The following is a 12,431-nucleotide window of genomic DNA, read 5'->3' as shown; positions in this document are numbered from 1 at the left end:
GATTGTAGCCTGCTAGGCTCCTTTGTCTATGGGATCCTCCAGGCAAGAATACTCGAGTTTGTTGCTGTGTCCTCCTCCAGGGGATCTTCCCAACCCATGGATCGAACCAGCATCTCTTAAGTCTCCTGCATTGGCAGGTGTGTTCTTTACCACTAGCGCCACCTGGGAAGCCCAAGATAGACCCATAGTAAACATTAACTTTATCTTAATTTTAAGATAATCCACTGTACCCCTAACACTTTAACATTCCTAATTACAATGCTCAGCTGAGCTTATCAAAGGCAATGAATTCTATTTGCCACATCTCAGAGGAAAGTCCAGAAGCATATTTGATTCTGTGCTAAAATGGCTACAGTGCAGGATTGTAGACCTCATGGGTGACTATAGTTGAAACTCTCTTTGATCTTGCTAAATCCCTCTAAATAGGAAACAATGAATTAAGCCTGCAGGATAAATTCCTTCCAACTCTTTCAGGGTCAAAGACAACACATAAACACATTAACTGCTTTTGTTTCATGTTTCTTCTCCTTCCATAGCAGAACATAGAAATAAAGAAAATTTATACAGAGTGGGCAGGAATGAAGTCTTCTGGTTAATCAAGTTAGTACACTTATTAAATATGAGATTATATTTCTTGAAGAATTAGAATGCAATAAAGTCAGTACTAAAATAACTCTCAGCGGAATTTAGCATAAGTGTCTTTTGCTCCCACCTCCCCCACACAGGCATCAAACTCCATTTTCCTATCTTCCCAGGCTCTGGGACCTGGCCAAACCCTTTCTTTCTGAGCCAGCTGCTTCCAGGAGCCAAGTAGGCTAGCATGCTTCTCTCCTAGCTCAGGCAGCTTTTAGAGAGTTCACATGGCACCCTGGACCAGCTCTTGGACACCCAAGGCCAGTTCCACTCACTAGGCTGCAACCCTGTTACCCCCAGCCTCCCTGGACATGAGACCTCGTTCCCCACTGTCACCTTCAGGCATCCCAGTGCTCATTCTCCTCCATTGCCTTTGCTGTTGGCACTCCAGCTTCCATGCCTCACAAACAAACTGCTCAGAATATTTGATAACCAAAACAGTGTGGGCTAGCTCCAAACAGGCAGAAAGAAAAATGACCATCATACAGGTAGGCAAGTGTTCCTCCTTAAGTTTCTGGGCTCACTGGGGGACCTAAGGATGGCCAAGTGATGGGGAACAGTCTGGAGACTCAGAAGAGTGGCTGTATACCAAGTAGGTCTGTTGTGATGGCACACACGCTGAGTGTTGGCCTGAGACTCCAAATGACTTTACCAGAATATTGCCTGCATTCATCACCTTAGCAGAATCCTGGTTTTTCTCTCCCACACAGCTCTTATAAGTCATGGCTGGCAGTTCACCCATGTGTCATGGAACCCTGGAATTGGAAGGAGGGGTGTGCCTTTTTCCTTGATTCTCAAGGCTGCTTTCTTTATCATCACTCCCACTACCCTGACCCATACCCCAAGGTAAAAACTCCTTCAGGCTCATATCAGCTAAAATATCAGATAAATACTCTGTCTGCCTTTTTCAGTTGCAGCCATCTCCTAAGCTCCTGCCAGTCTCTACATTGCATCCAGAACTTTGACTCTTTTTTTTTTTTTTTCTCATGTAAGAAATGTTTGAGAATTTCCTTGTGGTCCAGTGGTTGGGATTTGATGCTTTCACTGCAGGGGCCCAGGTTCTCTCTCCAGCTGGGGAACTAGGATCCTATAGTCCACATGTCATGGCCAAAAATAAATAAATGAAAAGAAAGAAATATTCATTATTAAGCCTTCCTTGTTCCAGTGTGCAGTATGTATGAAGATGTGTATGAATTCTTGTCTTTAAAGATAAGCTCATAGTTTAAAGAACCAGACTAGATGCTAAATGCCTGCACAGACATATAGCATTTACAAATATGAAAATATGAGCACAAAGTAATAGTTGGTCTATTAGTTTTCTGTAGCTGCTGTAACAAAGTACCACCAATCAGCTTAAAACAGCAAAACTTTATTCTTCACAGTCCTGGAGGCTAGAGGTCTGAAGGCAAGGTGTCAGCAGGGCTGTGCGCCCTCTGAGACTCTGGGAGAATCCATCCTTGGCTCTTCCTAGTTTCTGTTGGTGGCCGACAATCCTAGCTTTCCTTAGGCCACTTCATCATTCTAATCTCTGCCTCCATTTGTCACATGGCATTCTCCCCATGTATTTCTGTCTTCATGTGGCATTTTCTTCTTCTTATAAGGACAGCAGTTATACTGGATTAGGGTATACCCTAATAACCTCATCTTAATTTGATTAAATAGGCAAAGACCCTGTTTTCAAATAAAGTCACATGCTCAGGTCCTGAAGGTTAGAATTGTCAGTGTATCTTCTGGGGGAACACAATTCAACTCATAACAGTTGGGTAGGAAAGAAAGCAAGGGAAGAGCCGGAGAAGGCTGGCTGGACAGAACTGGTGAGCTGGTAAGTTGCAGTCATCCAGGGAGAGCAGGAGAAGGGGAGCGTATCATGTCATCTGGAGCTATGTGTACCAAGGGACTAAGATCTGAAGGGTAGGCACCTTTGGGAAACTGCAAGTGATTCAATCAAGCAGGTGAAAAGGGTCTATACTCAGCAGTGGCAAGAGGTAATCCGAAAAGGTAGCAGGAAGCAGGTCATGAGTTTAGTTATCTTCCCATACAAACATGCCTTCACACCTAGACTCTCACTCTGCACCTCCTGTTAGTCAATTGTCTTAAACACCTACTTCCCCATCACTTCCCACATCCAGTTGGTTCCTAAGTCCATCTGATTCCGCCTGCTAAGAATCTCCTAAGTCTGCCTTGTCCTTTTCATACCCACTGCCTTAGTTCAGACCCTCAACATCACACACATCAGTGCAACAGCCACCCCACAGAAGCTCCCACTTTCATGCTCACCTGTCTCTCTCCATCTTCCTTTGCTGCCAGGGCCATCACTCAGCTCAGAACAGTGTCCTTCCCAGGAGGAATATGTCTGGGAGGTGGTAGGTAGATGTGTGAAGGTAGACCCTAATCCAATATGACCACTCCATGAGTGGAGTGGACTTAGCCTGCTGTCTGAATTTCACCAATTTCTTCATCACACCCTGGCATCCCCTGCAGCCAACTGAAGGCAGACCACTAGCTTCCCAGAGGACTCCAGCTTCTGATCTACTCTTTAGGGACTGTTTTCACTGTGGCTTAGTCAGTTGGTATTCTGGTTTTACTTTTCTAATGCAAGTTCTATTACTTCCAGATTTGAATCCTTCAATCATTCCCCTTCACCTTCAAACTGACATCGGAACTCCCTGTCATGGTTTACAAGGCTGTGGGTGATCTGACCTTGGTCACTCACCTAACTTCATATTCCACTGCTCCTCCATAGACCCTGGGCCCCAGATGCTACTGAGTTCTTTGATTTCTCTCGAGTGACAGTCTTCCTTCTGCCTGGGATGCCGCCTCTTCATCCTTCTATTTCTGGCTGCCTTCAGCTTGTGTTTCCAAAGGCGCATCAGGATTCACTCCTGAGGGAAACCTCCCCCGACCCCTCAGCCTGGGGTTGGGTGCCCCTGCTTGGTGCTCCCTAGTGCCCAATTCTCACCTCGATTACAGCTCCTAATCCTATGAAGCTTCGTAATCCTACATTGTAATGGTTGATTTTCTTGTTTATCTTCCTCTCTAGACTGTGAGCAGCTTAATCAGGCTCCACGTCAATTCGCCTAAAAGCAGGGTACCCAAAGTACTGTCCTCTTGGCACCTGTGGAGGTATCCTTTGCTTTTTCAGCCTAATGTTTGACATTTTTGTTTTGCTTTTTCTTGATGTAATTGCTGGATTCCCGCAGACGTTAGAGGTGTACTCTAAGACAATCCACTTCAAATAGGTAATGTTGGCAGTTTCCCTTGATGGAGCCTGAGCAGCAAAGCCCCAGTGAGGTGGGGATGGAGCCCTTGCAGGCAGCTGGACACATAGCTGCAGATGAGATGTGGAGATTATATGGACTCTCTGAAAACCATTGTCTGCGGGTGGATTCTAATTGTAAATACTTGAAATAACTTGGCCTCAGTCATCCATAATACTTGGTACAAGTTAGTTTTTATAATTTGTAGTACTTGCAATTAGCATTTCAGAATCCAGAATATTATTTAGCAATTTGAAGATCTTGACTCATAGTAAATAAAAGAAAAATAACAGCCCCAAGGGAACTAACAATATCATCCTTCATAAATGCTGCTAATCTATTATGAGCTAAAGTCTGAGGTGCTTTTGGTCAAAATAGTTTTAAAAGTCCTTCAAATGCCAAAAAGATAGGTATAAAGAATAGAACAAATAAAATTTAAAAATAAAGGGAATTGATTTTTTCCCCACACTTTGAACTTTTATTTTGTATTGGGGTACAGCTGATGAATGATGTTATGATACTTTCAGGAGAACAGTGAAGGGACTCAGCCATACATGTACACGTATGCATTCTCCCGCAAATCCCCCTCCTATCCAGGCTGCCAGATAACACTGAGCAGAGTTCTATGTGCTATACAGTAGGTCCTTGTTGGTCATCCATCTAAAATATAGCAGTGCATGCATGATGGCCCCAAACTCCCTAACTCTCCCTTCCTCGAAGCAACCATAAGTCTGAGTCTCTTTCTGTTTTGTAAGTTCACTTGTATCATTTAAGGGAATTTGACTTTTGAGGCAAGCTTCACACCTGTCCATGTGTTAACTCCACTCCTCTCTACTAGAAGTGAGGGAAACAAAACTGAATGACTGCATCCCTGCGTTAAGGCCCTCATCGTCTAGTGGGAAAGGCCAACCAATGACTGGGGTGGAGGAGATTATTTAGCGTTGACGCATCGGATTTGTCTTTGGAGTCAGTAATTCTAAGAACAAGAAAAGCTGCCTTCCTGTCAAAGCTAATATGTGAGCTGTTGGCGTTCTTAGGCATAATTTTAATAATGAGTCAAACCAGTCCCCTGAGCAGAGAACTGAACACATTGCAGGAGTTACCAGTCTTTTCGGGCTGAAAACTATCACATTGTTTCTTTACCATATTGAATTTGGTGGCCTAAAATCATGTTTTCTGGAATGTTCTTTGGATTCTGTTTTCGCAAGGTTTCTTTACTCCCTGAATAGTTAACTTTTATTATGCTGAAATAACAATTTTTCTTAATTTTAGATTGCTTTGTAATTTTTTTTTTCAGTTTGTGTTTAACATTTAGGGTACCATCATTCTGTACTGAACATTTTCTCTCAGGTAGCCACCTGCTGGCTGTTCTTGGTGACTTTAAAGAGCGTTGTCTTTTTTAAGACGGTGGTGTAAGCGGTTGGTACAATACTAGACATTATTAATAAACCATATCAATAAATAGTAAGGTTTGTTTGAGAGCTAAGAAAGATTCTCTAAGTTAGGCTATTCTTCTGTAAAACACTAGGGTTCAAAGTCTCTCTTTACTGTGGGTAACTCTTTTGCTGTAGGTTGGCAGTAAACTTACTCACGAGAAGATATGGTACCTCAGGGCTTTTATTTGTTTGAAAGGAAAAAATTCCTTCTCCTTTCAGTGGCTATCATACTTTCCTATTGTAATTCAAAACAAGTTTCCGAAGGAATGACATTTTCAGAGTAAATAGTAAGAAGGAGCGCGTGAATGAGCAAGGCATACTCTCTGTAATGTTGTTGCAGTTGTTTACTCACTAAATCCTGTCAGACTCTGGCAACCCCAGGTAGCCTGCCAAGCTCCTTTGTCTGTGGGGTTTACCACGCAAGAACACTGGAGTGGAAACACTGCTACTTCCTTCTCTATGGGCTCTTCCTGACCCAGGGATTGAACCCACATTTCCCGCATTGCAGGCGGATTCTTTACTGTTGAGCTGTCAGGGAAACCCTTCTATAATGCGCAAAGGGAGAACTGAACACAGAGAAAGTACTCACATTTAGTAAGAAATTATGGTTTCCCAATCAACGCATTAAGCACATGAAATCAGCGTTTGTCCCTCAAAGCAGGAGGAGGCCTCAGATGCTCATGGGAAGAGGGGGTGTTAAAAGCTTCTGTTCTTCATGCTTCCTGCCCTGTCTTTGTCCAGATGGCTCTAGGTGCTGGGAAGGCCTCATGAAGTCAGTAGGTTCCTTGCTTCCTGGTAGAGTTGCCCCTTGGCCATATGAAACCATATTCCTAATGCTAAAAATAACCAGAGTCTGAGTCCAAAACTTCCTTGTTGTTGACATCTCATGTGTCTGGTGGCCCTGGGAAGCAGGACATCCTACTCTCGTCTCTAATAACATAGAGGATCACCAATCCTAGCCAAAAGTCCCGCCATACTAGTTATTCCTTGACTACAGCCCCATATGGAGAAGTTATTGTCTTCTCAAATGTAACACTGACTTTGTCCCAAATATTTTTCTCACAGCAGGTGTTTTGTTGTTGTTTGTGGCAAAAGGAACAGAAAAAGTTAAAAAAAATTATCCTGTAACTTTCTTCTGTGGTAGAAATGAGTGCTCAAATTCAAGTCATCACTGTAACTAGCCACGTAGTTTTGTTCAAGCCCTTTCACTTTGCTGGGCATCAGTTTCTCTACCTGGAGAATGAATATGCGTATGAGGGGGATGATATTCCAGTGGTAAATTGTAGAAATGTGGCAGAAACAGCAAATTGGAGGCAATCTTAGCTGAATATGTCAAAGCACATGAATATAGGATATTTATATTTATTTGGATTCTACTTTCATTTTCCACAACTAATTCTTTTTGGACCCTAGGGCATTTATTCATTTGCTCATTCCTTCATTCATTCAATAAAAATTTACTTTGAATGTCTATTCTGTGTCAGGCATCATCCTAAATTCTGAAGATACAAGAACATACCAAAAAGCAAGGTTCCCGTCTTCAGAAAGCCTACATTCTTTTTTTTTGGCTGCACTGTGTGTGTGTATGCCAAGTCACTCCAGTCATGTCTCTTTGTGACCCTATGGACTGTAACAGCCCGCCAGGCTCCTCTGTCCATGTGATTTTTCAAGTAAGAATACTGGAGTGGGTTGCCATGCCTTCCTGCAGGGGATCTTCCTGATCCAGGGACTGAACCAGGCTGCATGTGAGACCGCATATCCCTAGCCAGGGATTGAACCCACACCTCCTCTATTGGAAGTGTGGAGTCTTAATCTCTTGTGGAGTCTTGCCAGGGAAGTCCAGAAAAAGTACATTTTAGTGGGACAAATAGATAATGAATACTTAAGCAAATAAGTAAACAAGATAATTGCAGATTGTGAAAAGTGGTAAGAAAGAAATTTTTAAAAACATATGGGATGGATGGTAACTAAGGCAATCACCTTTAGGTATATGGCTGTTGTGATGCCATCTGAGCTGAGAAATAAATGTCAAAAGACATGCCAACAATCTCAACTTCTATGGCTGCCAAAGTAGAGAGGTTATTCACATTAATAACTCATAGGTGCAAAAATGACCCATGTAGTCTGTTTCCCATGCACAGAACATTTTGTTGACACAGTGCCTTTAGGCAGAATGCAGAGATGTCAGATTTCCATAGCATCCTCCAGTAGGGTTGGTCTTGATCATCATCAACCAATCCCTCATTTGGGGAGGGTGGACGCAGGCAGTCCTCTGACTCTGTGCAGGCCCTGACCTCACCAGTCCTGCTCTGCCCAGGCTGCAAACAAAGAATGATCATGTGCTTAGTCACAGCCAAACTGTGCTGACAAAGGAGTGACCACTTGCTTTCCCATGTACTGCCCATCCTGGTCGGGGAGGTTCTGAGCCCATTTGTCACCTCCTGGGGGCAGAGCAGACTCACAGAGCACTGGTAACTCTTTTGACCTGGGAAGGGCTGGAGACAGAAGGCATGGATTAAAGGTAGGTACAGCTGGTGACTGCCTATGTATTATGACTGGAATTTTTCTCCCCTGACCTGTCCTCAGTGCCTGAAAGTCAACTGCTAGAAGTTAGCATCCAATCCACTCAGTTTTTGAAAGGTTTTTTTGGAGGGAGATTTATTTATTTTTTATTCTTCAGGTCCTTTAAGACTAAATTTTCTTCAGGGAAGACTGGAAAGTCTTCTTCAGGAGAAGACTTGAAAGTCTTTTGGAGAAGTAAAATGTTTCACTCTCTAAACATTTTAATTTGACACCTTAAAAGAGACTCACAAAAATTCTAAAAACAAGAGGAGTCAGTTTATGGGTGCCATGCCCTGAATCTTACCTGAGCCAGAACTGACTTGCGAAATGACAAGTGCATACCCCCTGCTCTTAGAACACGACTCCTAGTTTCCTAAGCTTCCCACTGAGTTACTCCCACTGCAACTGCTCTTCAGTCTCCTGGAGACCTCTCCTTCCTCGACAGGTTCACGGTCACGGTCAGTGTCTGATGTAAGCCACATGCACAGATAACAGTATCTCATGGGAGACAGCCATGGGCCTATATGTGCTATCTCCCCCCCATTCAGGTCAAGAAATAAAACATTATGTGGTAGCTGAAAATGTACCCCTCCCAAAGATACCAGGTCCTAACCCCTGAAACTTGTAAATGTTAAATTTGGAAAAATGGATCTTTGCATGTGTGCTCAAGTTAAGGGTCTTGAGATTGGGGGGGATTATCATGGATTATCCAGATGGGCCATAACTGTCACGACAAGAGTCTCATAAGAGGGAGACACAGGGATGTTCACAAATACACACTTGTCTGCACAAGGAGGTCTTGTGAAGATGCATCAGAAAGAGATCTGAAAATTGGAGTGATGTGGCCACAAACCACGGAAATGCTGGCAGCCACCAGATGAGGGGAGAGGTGAGAGACAGATTTGCCTCTAGAGCCTGCAAAGGGAGCATGGCACTGCCCACACCTTCACATTTCGAACTTCTGGCTTTCAGAACTGGGAGAGAATAAAGTTCTGTTGTTGTCAACCATCAGGTTTGCAGTAATTTGTTACAGCAGCAACAGGAAAATAATACAGTTTCAAGGCAATGGTAGCTGCCAATCCAATTGCAACCCTTTTCTCTCCACCCTCTGGAAGTAACCTTGAATTTGGTGTTTAATACTTTCTGAATTTCCTTATGCTTTTATTGCATATGTTTGTAATCTGAAATAATAAGCCACTTTATATGCGGTATCATACCATATCCTTCTGCTTATTGCCATTTGCTTTTATCCTCTGCCTCTCTCTGCATCTTTTAGATTATATATATATGTAAACACATATTTTACAAATTATGTATGTTGACACATGTAGCTATAGTTCACTTTAACTGTTACATAGTATTCCTTTTATGTGTGCATGTGTGTGTGTATGTGTGTGTATGTATCGCAATTTTAAGATCAATTCTGCTGATGGACATTTAGGTTGTGCCTGGTTTCTCAGTCCTTCAGGCAGTGACACAATGAACGTTTGTGCTCATATACAGGAATATTTCTAGGATATTTACCAGAGAATAGAATCACTAGGTCGAAGTTTGTGTCATTTTCAACTTTGTTAGATATTGTCAAACTGCTCTGCAAAAGTACTGATGTACACCTGGTGGTTAAATAAGAATTTTGACAGCAGCAGATTTTAGTAAGGGAAAGGATATGCATGAAAAGGATTGGGATGGGAGACAAGGGGAGAGGCAAATAGTTCTAACAAAGAAAGAGTTCTCTACTGAGGCATGAAGCAATTTTGATTTGCTTGGGGAAATTTTTTGTAAAATTTTCCCTCTTTAGCCCACACTCTCCCCATTCTGGGATGTCTTCCTAAGGAAAGTATGTATTCTCTCAGGAAACTGGCCTGCATTAGTTGAGAGCCAGTAGACTGGGTGCCTGAGAAGTAACAAAGGGAGGAGAGACAGGAAAGCTTGAATTGAGGGACCACCAGGAGGATGGAGCTAGGCCAGGAGGGTGTGTTAATCAAGGAACCTGTTATATAGTACAGGGAGCTCAGGTTCATGCTCTGTGATGACTAAATGGGTGGGATGGGGCGTGGGAGGACCAAGCGGGAGAGGATATATGTATACAAATAGATGATTCACTTTGCTGTACAGCAGAAACACAACATTGTAAAGCAACAATACCTTCCCTCTGGAAAAAAAAAAAATCAAAGGGGCACTGAAATAAACAGAAGTGAGCACCTACCCCTCTGCGGCGTCCAGAGGCATCATTAGGGCTTCAGCACGCTTGAGTGAAGGGACTGGGATAAAGGTCTGAATACTTGACTGTGCTTATCCAACTTCGGCTCCTGACAGTGCTTGTCCCAAGCCCTCTTTGAAATTTTGTTATGGAAGAGTCACTTTATAATTCAATAAACTATTGCTCCCCTGGGTCTCTGAAGAGGCTGAAGAGTTAAGGTTGGCATTTTTACATTGGAATTAGCAGCCTAGGAAAACTCAGGAGAATTAAATATGATACTCCCAATGCATTTACAGAATGTAACATGTTATGGAAGTAAAATATTCATCCAAATACTGTAGAGTAGGAAAAAAGATAATCAAAGTGTGCATTTGTATGTGTGTGTGTACATTGATAAGGATGAGGAAACAAAACAATTCAAAGAATTGGTCTTTTAAATTTGTGATGTCTTTTCTCTATAAAGCTACAGGTATTCCTCCCTTCTTAGAAAAATTTACTTTATTAACAGTTAGAGCTGGACATGAAACAACAGACTGGTTCCAAATAGGAAAAGAGTACATCAAGGCTGTATATTGTCACCCTGCTTATTTAACTTCTATGCAGAGTACATCATGAGAAACTCTGGGCTGGAGGAAGAACAAGCTGGAATCAAGATTGCCAGGAGTAATATCAATAACCTCAGATATGCAGATGACACCACCCTTATGGCAGAAAGTGAAGAGGAAATACAGAGCCTCTTGATGAAAGTGAAAGTGGAGAATGAAAAAGTTGGCTTAAAGCTCAACATTCAGAAAACTAAGAAAGATCATGGCATCTGGTCCCATCACTTCATGGCAAATAGACAGGGAAACAGTAAAAACAGTGGCTGACTTTATTTTTGGGGGCTCCTAAATCACTGCAGATGGTGATTGCAGCCATGAAATTAAAAGATGCTTACTCCTTGGAAGGAAAGTTATGATCAACCTAGACAGCAGATTAAAAAGCAGAGACATTACTTTGTCAACAAAGGTCCATCTAGTCAAGACTATGGTTTTTCCAGTGGTCATGTATGGATGTGAGAGTTGGACTATAAAGAAAGCTGAGCACCGAAGAATTGGTGCTTTTGAACTGTGGTGCTGGAGAAGACTCTTGAGAGTCCCTTGGACTGCAAGGAGAGCCAACCAGTCCATCCTAAAGGAGACCAGTCCTGGGTGTTCATGGAAGGACTGATATTGAAGCTGAAACTCCAGTACTTTGGCCACCTCATGCAAAGAGTTGACTCATTGGAAAAGACCCTGATGCTGGGAGGGATTGGGGGCAGGAGGAGAAGGGGATGACAGAGGATGAGATGGCTGGATGGCACCACTGACTCGATGCACATGAGTTTGGGTGAACTCCAGGAGTTGATGATGGACAGGGAGGCTGGCGTGCTGCAGTTCATGGGGTTGCAAACAGTCCAACACGACTGAGCGACTGAACTGAACTGAACTGAACAAAACTATAACGTACAGAACTATAAATGTTTGACCTAGAAGAGTCCTTAGAGGTGCATCTTGTAGTTCAGTTCTTTTAATGACACACAGGTGAAGAGACAGGCCTGGAGGGGAGAGGGATGCTGGCTAAGTCCTCTGAAGCCAGGACTAGAGCCCTGGATCTCATCCGAGGTCCCAACATGCTTTCCATTACACTGCCTCTCAGCTCTCCCAACAATGTAGTTCAGATTGTCTTATTCTGCTGGAAAACCTACATTTGATGAACCTATTTTCATCTTATATTTGATTTTAGCATAAAAATTAAGCATATTTAACAAATATTCAAAATGTTAATAGTTTCTCATAATTATTAAGATGAAAGTGATTGTGTTGGGGGGAATTTTTCAATAAAATAATACAACAATTAGACAACTGTGAAAACAAACATTTTCTAAATTTCTATTTCTTTGACATTTGGAACTCAACTTGCCAGAGGGTCGGGCTGAACTAGAAGAAAGTTTTGGGGTCTAAAGTTTTAAGGCCTACACGACAAATACCAGCAGCAAAAATAAAAAAGGGAAGCAAATCACTCTGTAATTACACTATTCTAAGACATTAATTGCCTTCATTTCTTTGTTCACCTTCAGTCTTTGATTGCATGCCATCATTTTATGTAACTACAAGTACAACTCAAGCACAATACTGCTGCCTTTTTTCACTCAAAAAGTGAACGCTTTTGTCTTAGGGCTATTTTAGGTTGCAAAGAACTTTACTCAGTCAAGTTAAATTAGCTCAAAAGAAAAAAAAAGTTGTGTGTGTGTGTGTGTGTGTGTGTGTGTGTAGGTAGGTGTATGTGTGAGCCTAATCTTAAAGAAATCCAAGGACAGGAACC

This window comes from Budorcas taxicolor, chromosome 1, assembly GCF_023091745.1.
Source record: "Budorcas taxicolor isolate Tak-1 chromosome 1, Takin1.1, whole genome shotgun sequence".
NCBI classification, from domain to species: domain Eukaryota; kingdom Metazoa; phylum Chordata; class Mammalia; order Artiodactyla; family Bovidae; genus Budorcas; species Budorcas taxicolor.
Note: the sequence above shows the minus strand (reverse complement) of the source record.